The sequence below is a fragment of the Hippocampus bargibanti genome, unplaced genomic scaffold (assembly GCF_051943395.1).
Source record: "Hippocampus bargibanti isolate YZ-2025 unplaced genomic scaffold, ASM5194339v1 Contig00137, whole genome shotgun sequence".
NCBI classification, from domain to species: Eukaryota; Metazoa; Chordata; class Actinopteri; order Syngnathiformes; family Syngnathidae; genus Hippocampus; species Hippocampus bargibanti.
The window spans coordinates 41443-61232 of NW_028296972.1; the positions used below are offsets into that span (position 1 = coordinate 41443).

The 19790-nt window shown below is 44.8% G+C and overlaps 6 non-coding genes across 6 annotated transcripts; all 6 read right to left on the reverse strand.

Moving 5' to 3' along the window:
• Positions 1-1050: 1050 nt before the first annotated feature.
• LOC148881391 (5S ribosomal RNA) lies at positions 1051-1169 on the reverse strand. The gene has a single exon (XR_016113865.1). It is a non-coding gene; the product is annotated as a 5S ribosomal RNA (ribosomal RNA).
• A 2791-nt stretch (positions 1170-3960) lies between these two features.
• On the reverse strand, positions 3961-4078 carry LOC148881392 (5S ribosomal RNA). The gene has a single exon (XR_016113878.1). It is a non-coding gene; the product is annotated as a 5S ribosomal RNA (ribosomal RNA).
• Positions 4079-6812: 2734 nt separating this feature from the next.
• Positions 6813-6932, reverse strand: LOC148881393 (5S ribosomal RNA). The gene has a single exon (XR_016113882.1). It is a non-coding gene; the product is annotated as a 5S ribosomal RNA (ribosomal RNA).
• Positions 6933-13474: 6542 nt separating this feature from the next.
• LOC148881394 (5S ribosomal RNA) lies at positions 13475-13592 on the reverse strand. Its single transcript, XR_016113881.1, has one exon. It is a non-coding gene; the product is annotated as a 5S ribosomal RNA (ribosomal RNA).
• Positions 13593-16292: 2700 nt separating this feature from the next.
• On the reverse strand, positions 16293-16412 carry LOC148881395 (5S ribosomal RNA). The gene has a single exon (XR_016113880.1). It is a non-coding gene; the product is annotated as a 5S ribosomal RNA (ribosomal RNA).
• Positions 16413-19112: 2700 nt separating this feature from the next.
• On the reverse strand, positions 19113-19232 carry LOC148881396 (5S ribosomal RNA). The gene has a single exon (XR_016113876.1). It is a non-coding gene; the product is annotated as a 5S ribosomal RNA (ribosomal RNA).
• Between the last annotated feature and the right edge of the window lie 558 nt (positions 19233-19790).

The window sequence follows — 19790 nt, forward strand, 5'->3', positions numbered from 1 at the left end:
GAGGGCGTCAAGGACCAGACGGACAATAATCATAATAAATGTCAAAAGAAAAGGATAGGGAATTAAACCCAAAATGCTGAAGATACTAAAAGGAGAGGAGTAGCGTTACCTTACATTGCAGGGCTGTCTGAAAAACTACAGAGTCCTTTGGCAACACAAATTTCCTACTTATTTCAAACCGATAAACACTTGAAGGCAAAAATGAGTACATCCAAAAGATAGGCTGTCAAATGAAAAACAAAGTAATGTAGTTCATTCAATACATTGGAAAAATGAAAATTATAAAGAGCAAAACATGGGGGAGACTAAACAAATTCCCCCCAAAAAAATACTTTATCAACACCGCTGGGATAATACTAGTGGGCCTCAATCTGCAGTACATCTCATCTCTCATCTCATTTTCCGTACCGCTTATTCCTCATTAGGGTCGCGGGGGTTGCTGGAGCCTATCTCAGCTGTCTTCGGGCACGAGGCGGGGGACAACCTGAATTGGTTGCCAGCCAATCGCAGGGCACACAAAGACATACAACAGTCACTCTCACACTCACACCTAGGGACAATTTGGAGTGGTCAATCTGCCTGCCATGCATGTTTTTGGAGTGTGGGAGGAAACCGGAGGACCCGGAGAAAACCCACGCGGGTCCGGGGAGAACATGCAAACTCCACACAGGGAGGCCGGACCGGGACGCGAACCGGCGACCTCTGCACTGTGCAGCCGGTGTGCTAACCACTCGACGACCGGGCCGCCCATCTGCAGTACATATGAACCTTAAAGCTAGCTACCGCTCATTTGACGACAATGAGGTTAAAATTGTAGCGAAAGGAAAATAGATGGTTTGAAAGGGGAGTAAAAGAAGCTGTCCAGCACGCAGAAGCCCAGTTCTGCTTCGCGTACGAGTACCGTCATGACGGTCCCCCATGCGGACAGATCCCTCTGCCGGAAAGCCATATCGTTACACGCAGCGACTCAAGAGTAATATCAACCTGTGGGAAGCCCATTTCTCGGCACACAGTGTTTGGGGTGGCTGCAAAAAAAAAAAAAAAAAAAAAAGCTTACAGCACCTGGTATTCCCAGGCGGTCTCCCATCCAAGTACTAACCAGGCCCGACCCTGCTTAGCTTCCGAGATCGGACGAGATCGGGCGTTCTCAGGGTAGTATGGCCGTAAGCGGGGGAATGTGCCAGAAAATCCCTCTTTATAGTGTTGCAGGGAGAGCGTCTTTCTTTGTTTATGGTGTTCGTTCTTGTCGGATGATGGTTATTTGGTTTTCCAAATACAGGCTTGAATCGATGAAGGTGTTATTTGTGTCGTGTTGTCAAATAAGGCGCATGTGAGTCCAGCTGATGCGTTAACGTGGGTAACTTTTCTTTGACTTCCAATGCAATCCGTTTCGTCCATTCATTCCGGGCAGAGTGAACGCTGGCGCAAATGGTTGCCTCTGTTCACTCGCACAAAAAAACATTCTTATCCCCTGACTGTAAAGTGGCCTTGAGAGTTTTGAAAGGCGCTTAGAAATTAAATGTATTATTATGATTACTCTCCGTCTGGTCCTTGACGCCCTCTGCTGACGTAATCACACAGCGACACTGATCTCGTGATCAACCATTTCAATACATAATATTCATAGTTATACATAACATTTTAAGCGCCTTTCAAAGCTCTAAAGGACACTTTACAGTCACGGACAAGCAGAGGTACTATAATAAATAAAATACAATCACAAATAGATTGCAATAAATAAAATACAATTATAAATAGAAACAGGAGAGAGAGCTACACACAGAAAATGCTATTTTAAATAGCTGGGGTTTGAGATGGGACTTGAAGGTGGTAAGAGAATCGATGTTATGAAAGTTCGGAGGAAGTGACTTCCAAAAATTGGGGGCAGAGCAGCTGAGGGGTCTGTCACCCATCTTGCTGAGACGGGGGAGTGAGGGACACACAGAGGTGGAGGGAGGAAGAAGATCTGAGGGAAACGAGGGCGACTAGAAATCATTGGGTAGACCACCAACGATTCAACAGACCTTTAGGATTATTCTGCCTCGTGCTTGAAAGGTCTGCTCATGTCTAAGACTGTGCCAAAGGATTGCATCGGAAAAACAAAACAGTGCTCATATTTTAAACAATCCATTCGAAAACAATAACTTGATCGGCCATCTTAACTGATCTTACTCTATGCTCTGTAACGGGCTGAACATTGTATGGCAAAACAGAACAGCATGTCTAAGCACATCTCAATATTCGTTGCGTACCCACACCAGTTCTCTCTTTTTTTTAAACAACCCCGAAAGCAGCGCCTGAAAGTATTAGAAAAAAAGGGGGTGGGGGATCCTCAGTCCAACCTGCTTGTACGTCTCTGTCAGCTCTCAGTCATACAGGAGTGGTCCATTGATGAAAAGGTTTCTTCAGCCGTCACCTGTACTTCTTTGAAGGTGTCTGACGTTTCGTTTCTCATCGAAGAGGCTTCGTCAGCGAACTAAAATTTGCTAGTAGTTTCGGCCCCATATGTATATCCCTAACGTCTAGAGGTGGCGGTGCCAGACTTCTGCTATGATAGGTCACTTCTCTCAGGTTGGGGAGAGCAGAGGACTATACCCTGAGGCTACACTGATTACTTTATTACGTGATTACTTGCCTGAATTTTACGTATTTTAAATTCCGGGGAAAAAAAATTCAAACAAATTCATAGTTGTGCTTTGGGCTCACCAGTTTAACCCATAATGGACAATCTGGCCATGAAAAAAAATGGAGGAGAAACAGGCTCTCACATCCTTCCCGGGTACAAAACCGAGGCACTGGTTTAGATATGTGGAGGGCACTTTCGTCATAATTAAAAAAGAAGAAATTCAATCCTTCACAAATCACCTGCACTCGGTAGACATCAATATTAAATATACTCGCGAGGACATTAAAGAGACCCAACTAGCCTTTTTGGAGTGTAAAGTAATTATAAAAGAGGACAGAGCGCTAAAAGCAGAAATCTTTAGGAAGGCCACACACACTGACCAATACTTACTTTTTGAATCAAACCACCCTCGACAACACAAACTATGAGTTATCAGAACCCTCCAGCATAGGGCTAATACCAACCAGCGTCGAAATTAGCGAAACTGTGGTTGCCCTCAGTGGAGTGAAAACATGTCAGGAGAGCACTCACGAAACTGAATTGGTGGTTGCCCTCAATTTGGAGTGGTGGTGCATTTAACGCGGGTCGGGGAGAAATGTCGACCTCTGCACTGTGAAGCCGGTGTGCTAACCACTCGACTACCGGCCGCCCCAGGATAGGGAATGAAACCCAAAATTCTGAAGATACTAAAAAGGAGAGGAGTAGCATTACCTTACATTGCAGGGCTTTCTGAAAAACTACAGAGTCCTTTGGCAACACAAAATTCCTACTTATTTCAAACCGATAAACACCTGAAGGCAAAAATGAGTACATCCAAAAGATAGGCTGTCAAATGAAAAACAAAAGTAATGTAGTTTATTCAATACATTGGAAAAATGAAAATTATAAAGAGCAAAACATGGGGGAGACTAAACAAATTCTCAAAAAAAAAATACTTTATCAACACCGCTGGGATAATACTAGTGGGCCTCATCTGCAGTACATATGCACCTTAAAGCTAGCTACCGCTCATTTGACGACAATGAGGTTAAAATTGTAGCGAAAGGAAAATAGATGGTTTGAAAGGGGAGTAAAAGAAGCTGTCCAGCACGCAGAAGCCCAGTTCTGCTTCGCGTACGAGTACTGTCATGACGGTCCCCCATGCGGACAGCTCCCTCTGCCGGAAAGCCATATCGTTACACGCAGCGACTCAACAGTAAAATCAACGTGTGGGAAGCCGTTTAAAATCGCGTCGGGGGTGATCGTGAAATGAAAAGTGAAATCGGATCGCGAACGGGAGAGACCATTTCTCGGCCCACAGTGTTTGGGGTGGCTGCCAAAAAAAAAAAAAAAAAAGCTTACAGCACCTGGTATTCCCAGGCGGTCTCCCATCCAAGTACTAACCAGGCCCGACCTGCTTAGCTTCCGAGATCGGACGAGATCGGGCGTTCTCAGGGTAGTATGGCCGTAAGCGAGGGAATGTGCCAGAAAATCCCTCTTTATAGTGTTGCAGGGAGAGCGTCTTTCTTTGTTTATGGTGTTCGTTCTTGTCGGATGATGGTTATTTGGTTTTCCAAATACAGGCTTGAATCGATGAAGGTGTTATTTGTGTCGTGTTGTCAAATAAGGCGCATGTGAGTCCAGCTGATGCGTTAACGTGGGTAACTTTTCTTTGACTTCCAATGCAATCCGTTTCGTCCATTCATTCCGGGCAGAGTGAACGCTGGCGCAAATGGTTGCCTCTGTTCACTCGCACAAAAAAAAACATTCTTATCCCCTGACTGTAAAGTGGCCTTGAGAGTTTTGAAAGGCGCTTAGAAATTAAATGTATTATTATGATTACTCTCCGTCTGGTCCTTGACGCCCTCTGCTGACGTAATCACACAGCGACACTGATCTCGTGATCAACCCATTTCACCACATAATATTCATAGTTATACATAACATTTTAAGCGCCTTTCAAAGCTCTAAAGGACACTTTACAGTCACGGACAAGCAGAGGTACTATAATAAATAAAATACAATCACAAATAGATTGCAATAAATAAAATACAATTATAAATAGAAACAGGAGAGAGAGCTACACACAGAAAATGCTATTTTAAATAGCTGGGTTTTGAGATGGGACTTGAAGGTGGTAAGAGAATCGATGTTATGAAAGTTCGGAGGAAGTGACTTCCAAAAATTGGGGGCAGAGCAGCTGAGGGGTCTGTCACCCATCTTGCTGAGACGGGGGAGTGAGGGACACACAGAGGTGGAGGGAGGAAGAAGATCTGAAGGAACGAGGGCGACTAGAAATCATTGGGTAGACCACCAACGATTCAACAGACCTTTAGGATTATTCTGCCTCGTGCTTGAAAGGTCTGCTCATGTCTAAGACTGTGCCAAAGGATTGCATCGGAAAAACAAACAGTGCTCATATTTTAAACAATCCATTCGAAAACAATAACTTGATCGGCCATCTTAACTGATCTTACTCTATGCTCTGTAACGGGCTGAACATTGTATGGCAAAACAGAACAGCATGTCTAAGCACATCTCAATATTCGTTGCGTACCCACCCCAGTTCTCTCTTTTTTTTAAACAACCCCGAAAGCAGCGCCTGAAAGTACTAGAAAAAAAGGGGGTGGGGGATCCTCAGTCCAACCTGCTTGTACGTCTCTGTCAGCTCTCAGTCATACAGGAGTGGTCCATTGATGAAAAGGTTTCTTCAGCCGTCACCTGTAGTTCTTTGAAGGTGTCGGACGTTTCGTTTCTCATCGAAGAGGCTACATCAGCGAACTAAAATTTGCTAGTAGTTTCGGCCCCATATGTATATCCTAACGTCTAGAGGTGGCGGTGCCAGACTTCTGCTATGATAGGTCACATCTCTCAGGTTGGGGAGAGCAGAGGACTATACCCTGAGCCTACATGATTACTTTATACGTGATTACTTGCCTGAATTTTACGTATTTTAAATTCCGGGGAAAAAAATTCAAAAACAAATTCATAGTTGTGCTTTGGGCTCACCAGTTTAACCCATAATGGACAATCTGGCCATGAAAAAAAAAATGGAGGAGAGAGAAACAGGCTCTCACATCCTTCCCGGGTACAAAACGAGGCACTGGTTTTGATATGTGGAGGGCACTTTCGTCATAATTAAAAAAAGAAGAAATTCAATCCTTCACAAATCACCTGCACTCGGTAGACATCAATATTAAATATACTCGCGAGGACATTAAAGAGACCCAACTAGGCTTTTTGGAGTGTAAGTAATTAATATTTAAAGAGGACAGAGCGCTAAAAGCAGAAATCTTTAGGAAGGCCACACACACTGACCAATACTTACTTTTTTGAATCAAACCACCCTCGACAACACAAAAAACTATGAGTTATCAGAAACCCTCCAGCATAGGGCTAATACCAACCAGCGTCGAAATTAGCGAAAAAGGAGTGAAAACATGTCAGGGGAGAGCACTCACAAACTGTGGTTGCCCCTCAGTTGGTCATTTAACAAATGTCAAAGAAAAAGGATAGGGAATGAAACCCAAAATTCTGAAGATACTAAAAAGGAGAGGAGTAGCATTACCTTACATTGCAGGGCTTTCTGAAAATACTACAGAGTGTCTTTGGCAACACCAAATTCCTACTTATTTCAAAACCGATATAAACGCCTGAAGGCAAAAATGAGTACATCCAAAATATAGGCTGTCAAATGAAAAACCAAAGTTATGTAGTTTATTCAATTTACATGGAAAAAAATGAAAATTATAAAGAGCAAAACATGAGGGAGACTAAACAAATTCTCAAAAAAAAATACTTTATCAACACCGCTGGGATAATACTAGTTGGGCCTCAATCTGCAGTACATATGCACCTTAAAGCTAGCTACCGCTCATTTGACGACAATGAGGTTTAAAATTGTAGCGAAAGGAAAATAGATGGTTTGAAAGGGGAGTAAAAGAAGCTGTCCAGCACGCAGAAGGCCCAGTTTCTGCTTCGCGTACGAGTACTGTCATGACGGTCCCCATGCGGACAGCTCCCTCCGGCCGAAAGCCATATCGTTACACGCAGCGACTCAACAGTAAAATCAACGTGTGGGAAGCCGTTTTAAAATCGCGTCGGGGTTGATCGTGAAATGAAAAGTGAAATCGTATCGCGAACGGGAGAGACCATTTCTCGGCCCACAGTTGTTTGGGGTGGCTGCTGCAAAAAAAAAAAAAAAAAAAGCTTACAGCTCCTGGTATTCCCAGGCGGTCTCCCATCCAAGTACTAACCAGGCCCGACCCTGCTTAGCTTCCGAGATCCGGACACGATCGGGCGTTCTCAGGGTAGTATGGCCGTAAACGCGAGGGAATGTGCCAGGAAAATCCCTCTTTATAGTGTTGCAGGGAGAGCGTTCGTTCTTTGTTTATGTGTGTTCGTTCTTGTCGGATGATGGTTATTTGGTTTTCCAAATACAGGCTTGAATCGATGAAGGTGTTTTTTGTGTCGTGTTGTGCAAATAAGGCGCATGTGAGTCCAGCTGATGCGTTAAAGTGGGTAACTTTTCTTTGACTTCCAATGCAATCCGTTTCGTCCATTCATTTCGGGCAAGTGAGAGTGAACGCTGGCGCAAATGGTTGCCTCTGTTCAATCGCACCTAAAAAAAAACATTCTTATCCCCTGACTGTAAAGTGGCCTTGAGAGTTTTTGAAAGGCGCTTAGAAATTAATATGTATTATTATGATTACTCTCCGTCTGGTCCTTGACGCCCCTCTGCTGACGTAATCACACAGCGACACTGATCTCGTTGATCAACCATTTCACCACATAATATTCTTAGTTATACATAACATTTTAAGAGCCTTTCAAAGCTCTAAAGGACACTTTACAGTCACGGACAAGAAGAGGTACTATTAATAAATAAAATACAATCACAAATAGATTGCAATAAATAAAAATACAATTATAAATAGAAAACAGGATGAGAGAGCTACACACAGAAAAATGCTATTTTAAATAGCTGGGTTTTGAGATGGGACTTGAAGGTGGGTAAGAGAATCGATGTTATGAAAGTTCGGTGGAAGTGACTTCCAAAAATTTGGGGGCAGAGCAGCTGAGGGGTCTGTCACCCATCTTGCTGAGACGGGGGGGAGTGAGGGGACACACAGAGGGTGGAGGGAGGGAAGAAGATCTGAAGGAACGAGGGCGACTAGAAATCATTGGGTAGACCACCAACGTTTCAACAGACCTTTAGGATTATTCTGCCTCGTGCTTGAAAGGTCTGCTCATGTCTAAGACTGTGCCAAAGGATTGCATCGGAAAAAACAAACAGTGCTCATATTTTCAAACAATCCATTCGAAAACAATAACTTGATCGGCCATCTTAACTGATCTTACTCTATGCTCTGTAACGGGCTGAACATTGTATGGCAAAACAGAACAGCATGTCTAAGCACATCTCAATATTCGTTGCGTACCACACCAGTTCTCTCTTTTTTTTTAAACAACCCGAAAGCAGCGCCTGAAAAGTACTAGGAAAAAAAAGGGGGTGGGGGATCCTCAGTCCAACCTGCTTGTACGTCTCTGTCAGCTCTCAGTCATACAGGAGTGGTCCATTGATGAAAAGGTTTCTTCAGCCGTCACCTGTAGTTCTTTGAAGGTGTCGGGGACGTTTCGTTTCTCATCGAAGAGGCTTCATCAGCGAACTAAAATTTGCTAGTAGTTTCGGGCCCCATATGTATATCCTAACGTCTAGAGGTGGCGGTGCCAGACTTCTGCTATGATAGGTCACATCTCTCAGGTTGGGAGAGAGCAGAGGGACTATACCCTGAGCCTACACTGATTACTTTATTACGTGATTACTTGCCTGAAATTTACGTATTTTTAAATTCCGGGGAAAAAAAATTCAAACAAATTCATAGTTGTGCTTTGGGCTCACCAGTTTAACCCTTAATGGGACAATCTGGCCATGAAAAAAAATAGGAAGAGAAGAAACTGGCTCTCACATTCCTTCCCGGGTACAAAAAACGAGGCACTGGTTTAGATATGTGGAGGGCACTTTCGTCATAATAAAAAAAAAAAAAGAAGAATTCAATCCTTCACAAATCACTGCACTCGGTAGACATCAATATTAAATATACTCGCGAGGACATTAAAGAGTCCCACTAGCCTTTTTGGAGTGTAAAGTAATTATAAAAGAGGACAGAGCGCTAAAAGCAGAAATCTTTAGGAAGGGCCACACACACTGACCAATACTTACTTTTTGAATCAAACCACCCTCGACAACACAAACTATGAGTTATCAGAAAACCTCCAGCATAGGGCTAATACCAACCAGCGTCGAAATTAGCGAAAAGGAGTGAAAACATGTCAGGGAGAGCACTCACCAAACTGTGGTTGCCCTCAGTGGTCATTTAACAAATGTCAAAAGAAAAGGATAGGGAATCTCATCTTTCCGTACGCGCTTATTCCTCATTAGGGTCACGGGGGGTGCTGGAGCCTATCTCAGCTGTCTTCTTGGGCACGAGGCGGGGGACACCCTGAATTGGTTGCCAGCCAATCGCAGGGCACACAAAGACATACAACAGTCACCCTCTCACACTCACACCTAGGGACAATTTGGAGTGGTCAATCTGCCTGCCATGCATGTTTTTGGAGTGTGGGGAGGAAACCAGAGGACCCGGAGAAAACCCACGCGGGTCCGGGGAGAAAATGCAAACTCCACACAGGGAGGCCGGACCGGGACGCGAACCGGCGACCTCTGCACTGTGAAGCCGGTGTGCTAACCACTCGACTACCGGGCCGCCCTAGGATAGGGAATGAAACCCAAAATTCTGAAGATACTAAAAAGGAGAGGAGTAGCATTACCTTACATTGCAGGGCTTTCTGAAAAACTACAGAGTCCTTTGGCAACACAAAATTCCTACTTATTTCAAACCGATAAACACCTGAAGGCAAAAATGAGTACATCCAAAAGATAGGCTGTCAATCAGAATCAGAATCAGAATCAGAATACCTTTATTCGTCCCGCAATGGGGAAATTTGCAGTCCACAGCAGCAATTGAAGAGGGATGGGGTTGGGGTGGGAGTGAAAGGATAGAAAACAAGATATTCTAAGCATAACAAAATAAAAATGTCAACTGTATACTGTGCAAATGTAAATGTGCAAAAACCGTTCTATAAACAAGACTGTACATAGTGCAGAATCAAGAGATGCATTTAGATATATGCAACAACCCATATTTACAAGTGCCAGTTTTTTTTTTTTTGTTGTTTTTTTTTCACATGTGATCATTGGGAATTGTGAACCTGACAGCAGTCGGTAGGAACGAGGCGGCGGTACCTCCCTTCTTGCAGCGCGGGTGTAATAGTCTCTGGCTAAAGGAGCTACCCAGAGCTGTCAGGATGGGCAGGAGGGGGTTGGGAGGGGCTGTCCGTCATAGCTTTTAGTTTAGCTAGCGTCCGTCTGTTGCCCACCTCCTCAAGAGAGTCCAGCGAGCAGCCCCACGACAGAAATGGCCCGGCTTGAAAAGCGCTCCAGTCTTTTTCTGTCCCGGGTGGTGATGCTGCCTGACCAGCAGACAATGCCATAGTGGTGGCTGATGCCACCACAGAAGTCATAAAAGTCGTTAGGGGTGACCCCTGAACTCCAAAAGACCTCAGTTTCCTGAGGAGGAAGAGGCGACTCTGTCCCTTTTTGATTAGGGCAACCGTGTTTTGTTGTCCAAGTCCAGTTTTTGTTGAGAGTAAAACCCAGGTACTTGTAAGGAGGTCACCCTCTCAATGTCCGAACCCTGGATGTTCAATGGTGCAGGTGACGATTGTTTCCTGCAGAAATCCACCACCAGCTCCTTGGTTTTGCCAGTGTTGATCTGGAGGTGATTCTGCTGGCCACCAGTCCACAAAGTCCTTTGTCATCCCCTGTACTCCCTATCGTCTCCCTCTGTAATGAGGCCGACAATACTGAGTCTCGAGAACTTCTGAAGGTGGCAGGTTGGGGTGTTGTAGTTGAAGTCCGAGGTGTAAGGGTGAAGAGGAATGGAGCCAGGACTGTTCCCGCGGCGCTCCGGTGCTGCAGAGAACCTGTCCGACTCACAGTTCTTTACCCTCACGTACTGTGGCCTGTTTGGTGGGTAGTCTGTAATCCAGGATTAGGTGATGGTCGACTCCGGCATGCTGCAGCTTGTCCCCCAGTAGACTGGGCTGGATGGTGTTGAAGGCACTGGAGAAATCGAAGAATTGATCCTCACCGTGCTCCCAGCATTCTCCAGGTGGCAGCAACGCCGTATGGAGGAGGTAGATGATGGCATTCCCACACCGATGCTGGGCTGGTTAGGCAAACTGCAGCGGGTCCACGATGGCTTGCCACGGTCGCAGGTGGGCGAGGACGAGTCTCTCCAGCGTTTCTTCATCAGGTGAGACGTCAAGCGCCACCGTCTGTAGCTGTTGAGCTCTTTGGGGTTGGCAATCTTGGGACTGGGACCAGGCATGACGTTTTAACAGCTGTGGAACTCTGCCCAGCTTCAGGCTCAGGTTGAACAAGTGCTGGAAACAATGTCACACAGCTGGTCGGAGCAGGTCTTGAGGAGTCGGGAATGATGTCATCCGGACCTGCTGCCTTCCTCACCTTCATCCTCCTCAGTTGGTTCCTCACCTGCGCAGTTGTGACAGAAGGCAGGAAACCAGGAGGCAGAGTGGCGGCTGAGGGTGTGGCAACGGTTGGGAGGGCAGATGTTGGTTGTGGAAAGCTGGTCGTGAGAGGGGGCAGGGAGGGTAAGGCCACAGTGAGAGTTGGGCAGGTGCAGCTACAGGTGAAGTTGACGGTGGGCCGGGGGCGGCTGGGCGTCCGTCAAACCGATTGAAAAAGCGGTTGAGTTCATCTGCCCAGTCCTTGTCTTTTTCGTTCAATGTCACTGGGCTTTTGTGGCCTGAGATGTTTTTCAGGCCCTTCCAGACACCAGCGACATTGCTGGCTTGCAGCTGCTCCTCCATTTTCATCCTGTAGGCCTTCTTCCCCTCTCTGATCTTCCTCCTCAGTTGGATTGCACGGCCTTCAGTTCCTCTTGTTGCCCGACACAAAAGCCCTTTTCTTCTCCTTCAGGAAGGACTTTTATGTCGGGATTTAATCCATGGTTTTGTTGTTGGCAAAACACCCCAACAGTCCTGGTGGGTACGGTGTTTTGTTCACAAAAGTTAATGTAGTCTGTGATGGTGTTGGTGAGTGAGTCAATGTCTTCCCATGAATCTCAGTAAAGAGCTCCCACCTGGTTGAATCAAAACAGTCCCGCAGAGCTTCTTCAGCTTCTGTGGACCATCTTTTGATCGTGCGGGCACAGCTGGTTGCCTCTGGACAAGGGGTTTGTACACAGGCTGGAGATAAACCATATTGTGGTCTGCTCTTCCGAGAGGGGGGAGGGGGGAGGGTTTTGTATGATCCTTGGCGTTGAATAAAAAGGTCCAAATGTTATTGTCTCTGGTGGCACAAGTTAACATACTGTGTTAATGTTGGGAGGGAGAAATTTCAGGGAAATGTGATTGAAGCCCCTGAGATGATAAACAAGGCGTTGGGGGACTGGGTTTGCAGCTTGTTTACAACAGATAGAGGGCATCGGAGGCAGCGCCGCTATTTGCCGTAGGGGGAATGTACGTCGTCACGGCTATGACGTGTGAGAATTCCCGTGGCAGGTAATGCGGGCCGAAGGCTAACGGCTAGCAGCTCGATGTCCCGAGTGCAAAGTTTTTTCCTTCACCGTGATGTGCCCAGGATTGCACCATTTGTCATTCACAAATACAGCAATCCCCCCTCCTTTCTGCTTAACCGCTGCCTTCATTTCTGTCCCTCGTACGAGTTGGAAGCCCTCCAACTCTGCGTGGGCGTCCGGAGTGATTGCCGAAACCATGTCTCCGTGACGAGTACAAGCTGGCCCCGGTACTCCCTCTGATGTCGCGTTAGCGCCGCCAGCTCGTCCATTTTATTTGGGAGCGATCTCACTTCCCCATGATGACGGACGGGAGAACGTGTCGGTATTTCCTCGTTCTTTTGCGGCGATCTTTCCCGGCCCGACATCCTCGTTTCCTCCTCTTCAATTCATCGGGGATGTCTGGTTCGGGCGGCCGCCTAGTCCGCTATTGCCCGCCACGCTAGTACTGGTCTCGAATGTAAACCTGGATTCCGCGTTCCCGTTTCCCCTTCACAGGAGCATTAAAAAAAAAAAAAATAAAACCGTGAGAAAAGAAAAGATGCCCATCTCCTCTCCTAGGTTTAATGGACGGATCAGGCAAAACAAAAAAGGATAATAAAAAAGTGAAAAAGTAGACAAGAAAGGGAAAGATTCTGTGGAGGCAGCCACACAGGGGGGGCCGCCACAAAATTCTTTATTATTATTATATCTAATTCTTACAAATGAAAAACAAAAGTAATTAGTTTATTCAATACATTAAAAATGAAAATTATAAAGAGCAAAACATGGGGGAGACTAAACAAATTCTCAAAAAAAAAATACTTTATCAACACCGCTGGGATAATACTGGTGGGCCTCAATCTGCAGTACATATGCACCTTAAAGCTAGCTACCGCTCATTTGACGACAATGAGGTTAAAATTGTAGCGAAAGGAAAATAGATGGTTTGAAAGGGGAGTAAAAGAAGCTGTCCAGCACGCAGAAGCCCAGTTCTGCTTCGCGTACGAGTACTGTCATGACGGTCCCCCATGCGGACAGCTCCCTCTGCCGGAAAGCCATATCGTTACACGCAGCGACTCAACAGTAAAATCAACGTGTGGGAAGCCGTTTAAAAATCGCGTCGGGGGGTGATCGTGAAATGAAAAGTGAAATCGGATCGCGAACGGGAGAGACCATTTCTCGGCCCACAGTGTTTGGGGTGGCTGCAAAAAAAAAAAAAAAAAAAAGCTTACAGCACCTGGTATTCCCAGGCGGTCTCCCATCCAAGTACTAACCAGGCCCGACCCTGCTTAGCTTCCGAGATCGGACGAGACGGGCGTTCTCAGGGTAGTATGGCCGTAAGCGAGGGAATGTGCCAGAAAATCCCTCTTTATAGTGTTGCAGGGAGAGCGTCTTTCTTTGTTTATGGTGTTCGTTCTTGTCGGATGATGGTTATTTGGTTTTCCAAATACAGGCTTGAATCGATGAAGGTGTTATTTGTGTCGTGTTGTCAAATAAGGCGCATGTGAGTCCAGCTGATGCGTTAACGTGGGTAACTTTTCTTTGACTTCCAATGCAATCCGTTTCGTCCATTCATTCCGGGCAGAGTGAACGCTGGCGCAAATGGTTGCCTCTGTTCACTCGCACAAAAAAAACATTCTTATCCCCTGACTGTAAAGTGGCCTTGAGAGTTTTGAAAGGCGCTTAGAAATTAAATGTATTATTATGATTACTCTCCGTCTGGTCCTTGACGCCCTCTGCTGACGTAATCACACAGCGACACTGATCTCGTGATCAACCATTTCACCACATAATATTCATAGTTATACATAACATTTTAAGCGCCTTTCAAAGCTCTAAAGGACACTTTACAGTCACGGACAAGCAGAGGTACTATAATAAATAAAATACAATCACAAATAGATTGCAATAAATAAAATACAATTATAAATAGAAACAGGAGAGAGAGCTACACACAGAAAATGCTATTTTAAATAGCTGGGTTTTGAGATGGGACTTGAAGGTGGTAAGAGAATCGATGTTATGAAAGTTCGGAGGAAGTGACTTCCAAAAATTGGGGGCAGAGCAGCTGAGGGGTCTGTCACCCATCTTGCTGAGACGGGGGAGTGAGGGACACACAGAGGTGGAGGGAGGAAGAAGATCTGAAGGAACGAGGGCGACTAGAAATCATTGGGTAGACCACCAACGATTCAACAGACCTTTAGGATTATTCTGCCTCGTGCTTTGAAAGGTCTGCTCATGTCTAAGACTGTGCCAAAGGATTGCATCGGAAAAACAAACAGTGCTCATATTTTAAACAATCCATTCGAAAACAATAACTTGATCGGCCATCTTAACTGATCTTACTCTATGCTCTGTAACGGGCTGAACATTGTATGGCAAAACAGAACAGCATGTCTAAGCACATCTCAATATTCGTTGCGTACCCACCCCAGTTCTCTCTTTTTTTTAAACAACCCCGAAAGCAGCGCCTGAAAGTACTAGAAAAAAAGGGGGGTGGGGGATCCTCAGTCCAACCTGCTTGTACGTCTCTGTCAGCTCTCAGTCATACAGGAGTGGTCCATTGATGAAAAGGTTTCTTCAGCCGTCACCTGTAGTTCTTTGAAGGTGTCGGACGTTTCGTTTCTCATCGAAGAGGCTTCATTAGCGAACTAAAATTTGCTAGTAGTTTCGGCCCCATATGTATATCCCTAACGTCTAGAGGTGGCGGTGCCAGACTTCTGCTATGATAGGTCACATCTCTCAGGTTGGGGGAGAGCAGAGGACTATACCCTGAGCCTACACTGATTACTTTATTACGTGATTACTTGCCTGAATTTTACGTATTTTAAATTCCGGGGAAAAAAAAATTCAAACAAATTCATAGTTGTGCTTTGGGCTCACCAGTTTAACCCATAATGGACAATCTGGCCATGAAAAAAAATGGAGAAACAGGCTCTCACATCCTTCCCGGGTACAAAACCGAGGCACTGGTTTAGATATGTGGAGGGCACTTTCGTCATAATTAAAAAAGAAGAAATTCAATCCTTCACAAATCACCTGCACTCGGTAGACATCAATATTAAATATACTCGCGAGGACATTAAAGAGACCCAACTAGCCTTTTTGGAGTGTAAAGTAATTATAAAAGAGGACAGAGCGCTAAAAGCAGAAATCTTTAGGAAGGCCACACACACTGACCAATACTTACTTTTTGAATCAAACCACCCTCGACAACACAAACTATGAGTTATCAGAACCCTCCAGCATAGGGCTAATACCAACCAGCGTCGAAATTAGCGAAAAGGAGTGAAAACATGTCAGGAGAGCACTCACAAACTGTGGTTGCCCTCAGTGGTCATTTAACAAATGTCAAAAGAAAAGGATAGGGAATGAAACCCAAAATTCTGAAGATACTAAAAAGGAGAGGAGTAGCATTACCTTACATTGCAGGGCTTTCTGAAAAACTACAGAGTCCTTTGGCAACACAAAATTCCTACTTATTTCAAACCGATAAACGCCTGAAGGCAAAAATGAGTACATCCAAAAGATAGGCTGTCAAATGAAAAACAAAGTAATGTAGTTTATTCAATACATTGGAAAAATGAAAATTATAAAGAGCAAAACATGAGGGAGACTAAACAAATTCTCAAAAAAAAAAATACTTTATCAACACCGCTGGGATAATACTAGTGGGCCTCAATCTGCAGTACATATGCACCTTAAAGCTAGCTACCGCTCATTTGACGACAATGAGGTTAAAATTGTTGCGAAAGGAAAATAGATGGTTTGAAAGGGGAGTAAAAGAAGCTGTCCAGCACGCAGAAGCCCAGTTCTGCTTCGCGTACGAGTACTGTCATGACGGTCCCCCATGCGGACAGCTCCCTATGCCGGAAAGCCATATCGTTACACGCAGCGACTCAACAGTAAAATCAACGTGTGGGAAGCCGTTTAAAATCGCGTCGGGGGTGATCGTGAAATGAAAAGTGAAATCGGATCGCGAACGGGAGAGACCATTTCTCGGCCCACAGTGTTTGGGGTGGCTGCAAAAAAAAAAAAAAAAAAGCTTACAGCACCTGGTATTCCCAGGCGGTCTCCCATCCAAGTACTAACCAGGCCCGACCCTGCTTAGCTTCCGAGATCGGACAAGATCGGGCGTTCTCAGGGTTAGTATGGCCGTAAGCGAGGGAATGTGCCAGAAAAATCCCTCTTTATAGTGTTGCAGGGAGAGCGTCTTTCTTTGTTTATGGTGTACGTTCTTGTCGGATGATGGTTATTTGGTTTTCCAAATACAGGCTTGAATCGATGAAGGTGTTATTTGTGTCGTGTTGTCAAATAAGGCGCATGTGAGTCCAGCTGATGCGTTAACGTGGGTAACTTTTCTTTGACTTCCAATGCAATCCGTTTCGTCCATTCATTCCGGGCAGAGTGAACGCTGGCGCAAATGGTTGCCTCTGTTACTCGCACAAAAAAAACATTCTTATCCCCTGACTGTAAAGTGGCCTTGAGAGTTTTGAAAGGCGCTTAGAAATTAAATGTATTATTATGATTACTCTCCATCTGGTCCTTGACGCCCTCTGCTGACGTAATCACACAGCGACACTGATCTCGTGATCAACCATTTCACCACATAATATTCATAGTTATACATAACATTTTAAGCGCCTTTCAAAGCTCTAAAGGACACTTTACAGTCACGGACAAGCATAGGTACTATAATAAATAAAATACAATCACAAATAGATTGCAATAAATAAAACAAAATTATGAATAGAAACAGGAGAGAGAGCTACACACAGAAAATGCTATTTTAAATAGCTGGGTTTTGAGATGGGACTTGAAGGTGGTAAGAGAATCGATGTTATGAAAGTTCGGAGGAAGTGACTTCCAAAAATTGGGGGCAGAGCAGCTGAGGGGTCTGTCACCCATCTTGCTGAGACGGGGGAGTGAGGGACACACAGAGGTGGAGGGAGGAAGAAGATCTGAGGGAACGAGGGCGACTAGAAATCATTGGGTAGACCACCAACGATTCAACAGACCTTTAGGATTATTCTGCCTCGTGCTTGAAAGGTCTGCTCATGTCTAAGACTGTGCCAAAGGATTGCATCGGAAAAAAACAAACAGTGCTCATATTTTAAACAATCCATTCGAAAACAATAACTTGATCGGCCATCTTAACTGATCTTACTCTATGCTCTGTAACGGGCTGAACATTGTATGGCAAAACAGAACAGCATGTCTAAGCACATCTCAATATTCGTTGCGTACCCACCCCAGTTCTCTCTTTTTTTTAAACAACCCCGAAAGCAGCGCCTGAAAGTACTAGAAAAAAAGGGGGTGGGGGATCCTCAGTCCAACCTGCTTGTACGTCTCTGTCAGCTCTCAGTCATACAGGAGTGGTCCATTGATGAAAAGGTTTCTTCAGCCGTCACCTGTAGTTCTTTGAAGGTGTCGGACGTTTCGGTTTCTCATCGAAGAGGCTTCATCAGCGAACTAAAATTTGCTAGTAGTTTCGGCCCCATATGTATATCCCTAACGTCTAGAGGTGGCGGTGCCAGACTTCTGCTATGATAGGTCACATCTCTCAGGTTGGGGAGAGGAAGAGGACTATACCCTGAGCCTACACTGATTACTTTATTACGTGATTACTTGCCTGAATTTTACGTATTTTAAATTCCGGGGAAAAAAAAATTCAAACAAATTCATAGTTGTGCTTTGGGCTCACCAGTTTAACCCATAATGGACAATCTGGCCATGAAAAAAAATGGAGAAACAGGCTCTCACATCCTTCCCGGGTACAAAACCGAGGCACTGGTTTAGATATGTGGAGGGCACTTTCGTCATAATTAAAAAAGAAGAAATTCAATCCTTCACAAATCACCTGCACTCGGTAGACATCAATATTAAATATACTCGCGAGGACATTAAAGAGACCCAACTAGCCTTTTTGGAGTGTAAAGTAATTATAAAAGAGGACAGAGCGCTAAAAGCAGAAATCTTTAGGAAGGCCACACACACTGACCAATACTTACTTTTTGAATCAAACCACCCTCGACAACACAAACTATGAGTTATCAGAACCCTCCAGCATAGGGCTAATACCAACCAGCGTCGAAATTAGCGAAAAGGAGTGAAAACATGTCAGGAGAGCATCACAAACTGTGGTTGCCCTCAGTGGTCATTTAACAAATGTCAAAAGAAAAGGATAGGGAATGAAACCCAAAATTCTGAAGATACTAAAAAGGAGAGGAGTAGCATTACCTTACATTGCAGGGCTTTCTGAAAAACTACAGAGTCCTTTGGCAACACAAAATTCCTACTTATTTCAAACCGATAAACGCCTGAAGGCAAAAATGAGTACATCCAAAAGATAGGCTGTCAAATGAAAAACAAAGTAATGTAGTTTATTCAATACATTGGAAAAATGAAAATTATAAAGAGCAAAACATGAGGGAGACTAAACAAATTCTCAAAAAAAAAATACTTTATCAACACCGCTGGGATAATACTAGTGGGCCTCAATCTGCAGTACATATGCACCTTAAAGCTAGCTACCGCTCATTTGACGACAATGAGGTTAAAATTGTAGCGAAAGGAAAATAGATGGTTTGAAAGGGGAGTAAAAGAAGCTGTCCAGCACGCAGAAGCCCAGTTCTGCTTCGCGTACGAGTACTGTCATGACGGTCCCCCATGCGGACAGCTCCCTCTGCCGGAAAGCCATATCGTTACACGCAGCGACTCAACAGTAAAATCAACGTGTGGGAAGCCGTTTAAAATCGCGTCGGGGGTGATCGTGAAATGAAAAGTGAAATCGGATCGCGAACGGGAGAGACCATTTCTCGGCCCACAGTGTTTGGGGTGGCTGCAAAAAAAAAAAAAAAAAAAGCTTACAGCACCTGGTATTCCCAGGCGGTCTCCCATCCAAGTACTAACCAGGCCCGACCCTGCTTAGCTTCCGAGATCGGACGAGATCGGGCGTTCTCAGGGGTAGTATGGCCGTAAGCGAGGGAATGTGCCAGAAAATCCCTCTTTATAGTGTTGCAGGGAGAGCGTCTTTCTTTGTTTATGGTGTTCGTTCTTGTCGGATGATGGTTATTTGGTTTTCCAAATACAGGCTTGAATCGATGAAGGTGTTATTTGTGTCGTGTTGTCAAATAAGGCGCATGTGAGTCCAGCTGATGCGTTAACGTGGGTAACTTTTCTTTGACTTCCAATGCAATCCGTTTCGTCCATTCATTCCGGGCAGAGTGAACGCTGGCGCAAATGGTTGCCTCTGTTCACTCGCACAAAAAAAAAAATTCTTATCCCCTGACTGTAAAGTGGCCTTGAGAGTTTTGAAAGGCGCTTAGAAATTAAATGTATTATTATGATTACTCTCCGTCTGGTCCTTGACGCCCTCTGCTGACGTAATCACACAGCGACACTGATCTCGTGATCAACCATTTCACCACATAATATTCATAGTTATACATAACATTTTAAGCGCCTTTCAAAGCTCTAAAGGACACTTTACAGTCACGGACAAGCAGAGGTACTATAATAAATAAAATACAATCACAAAT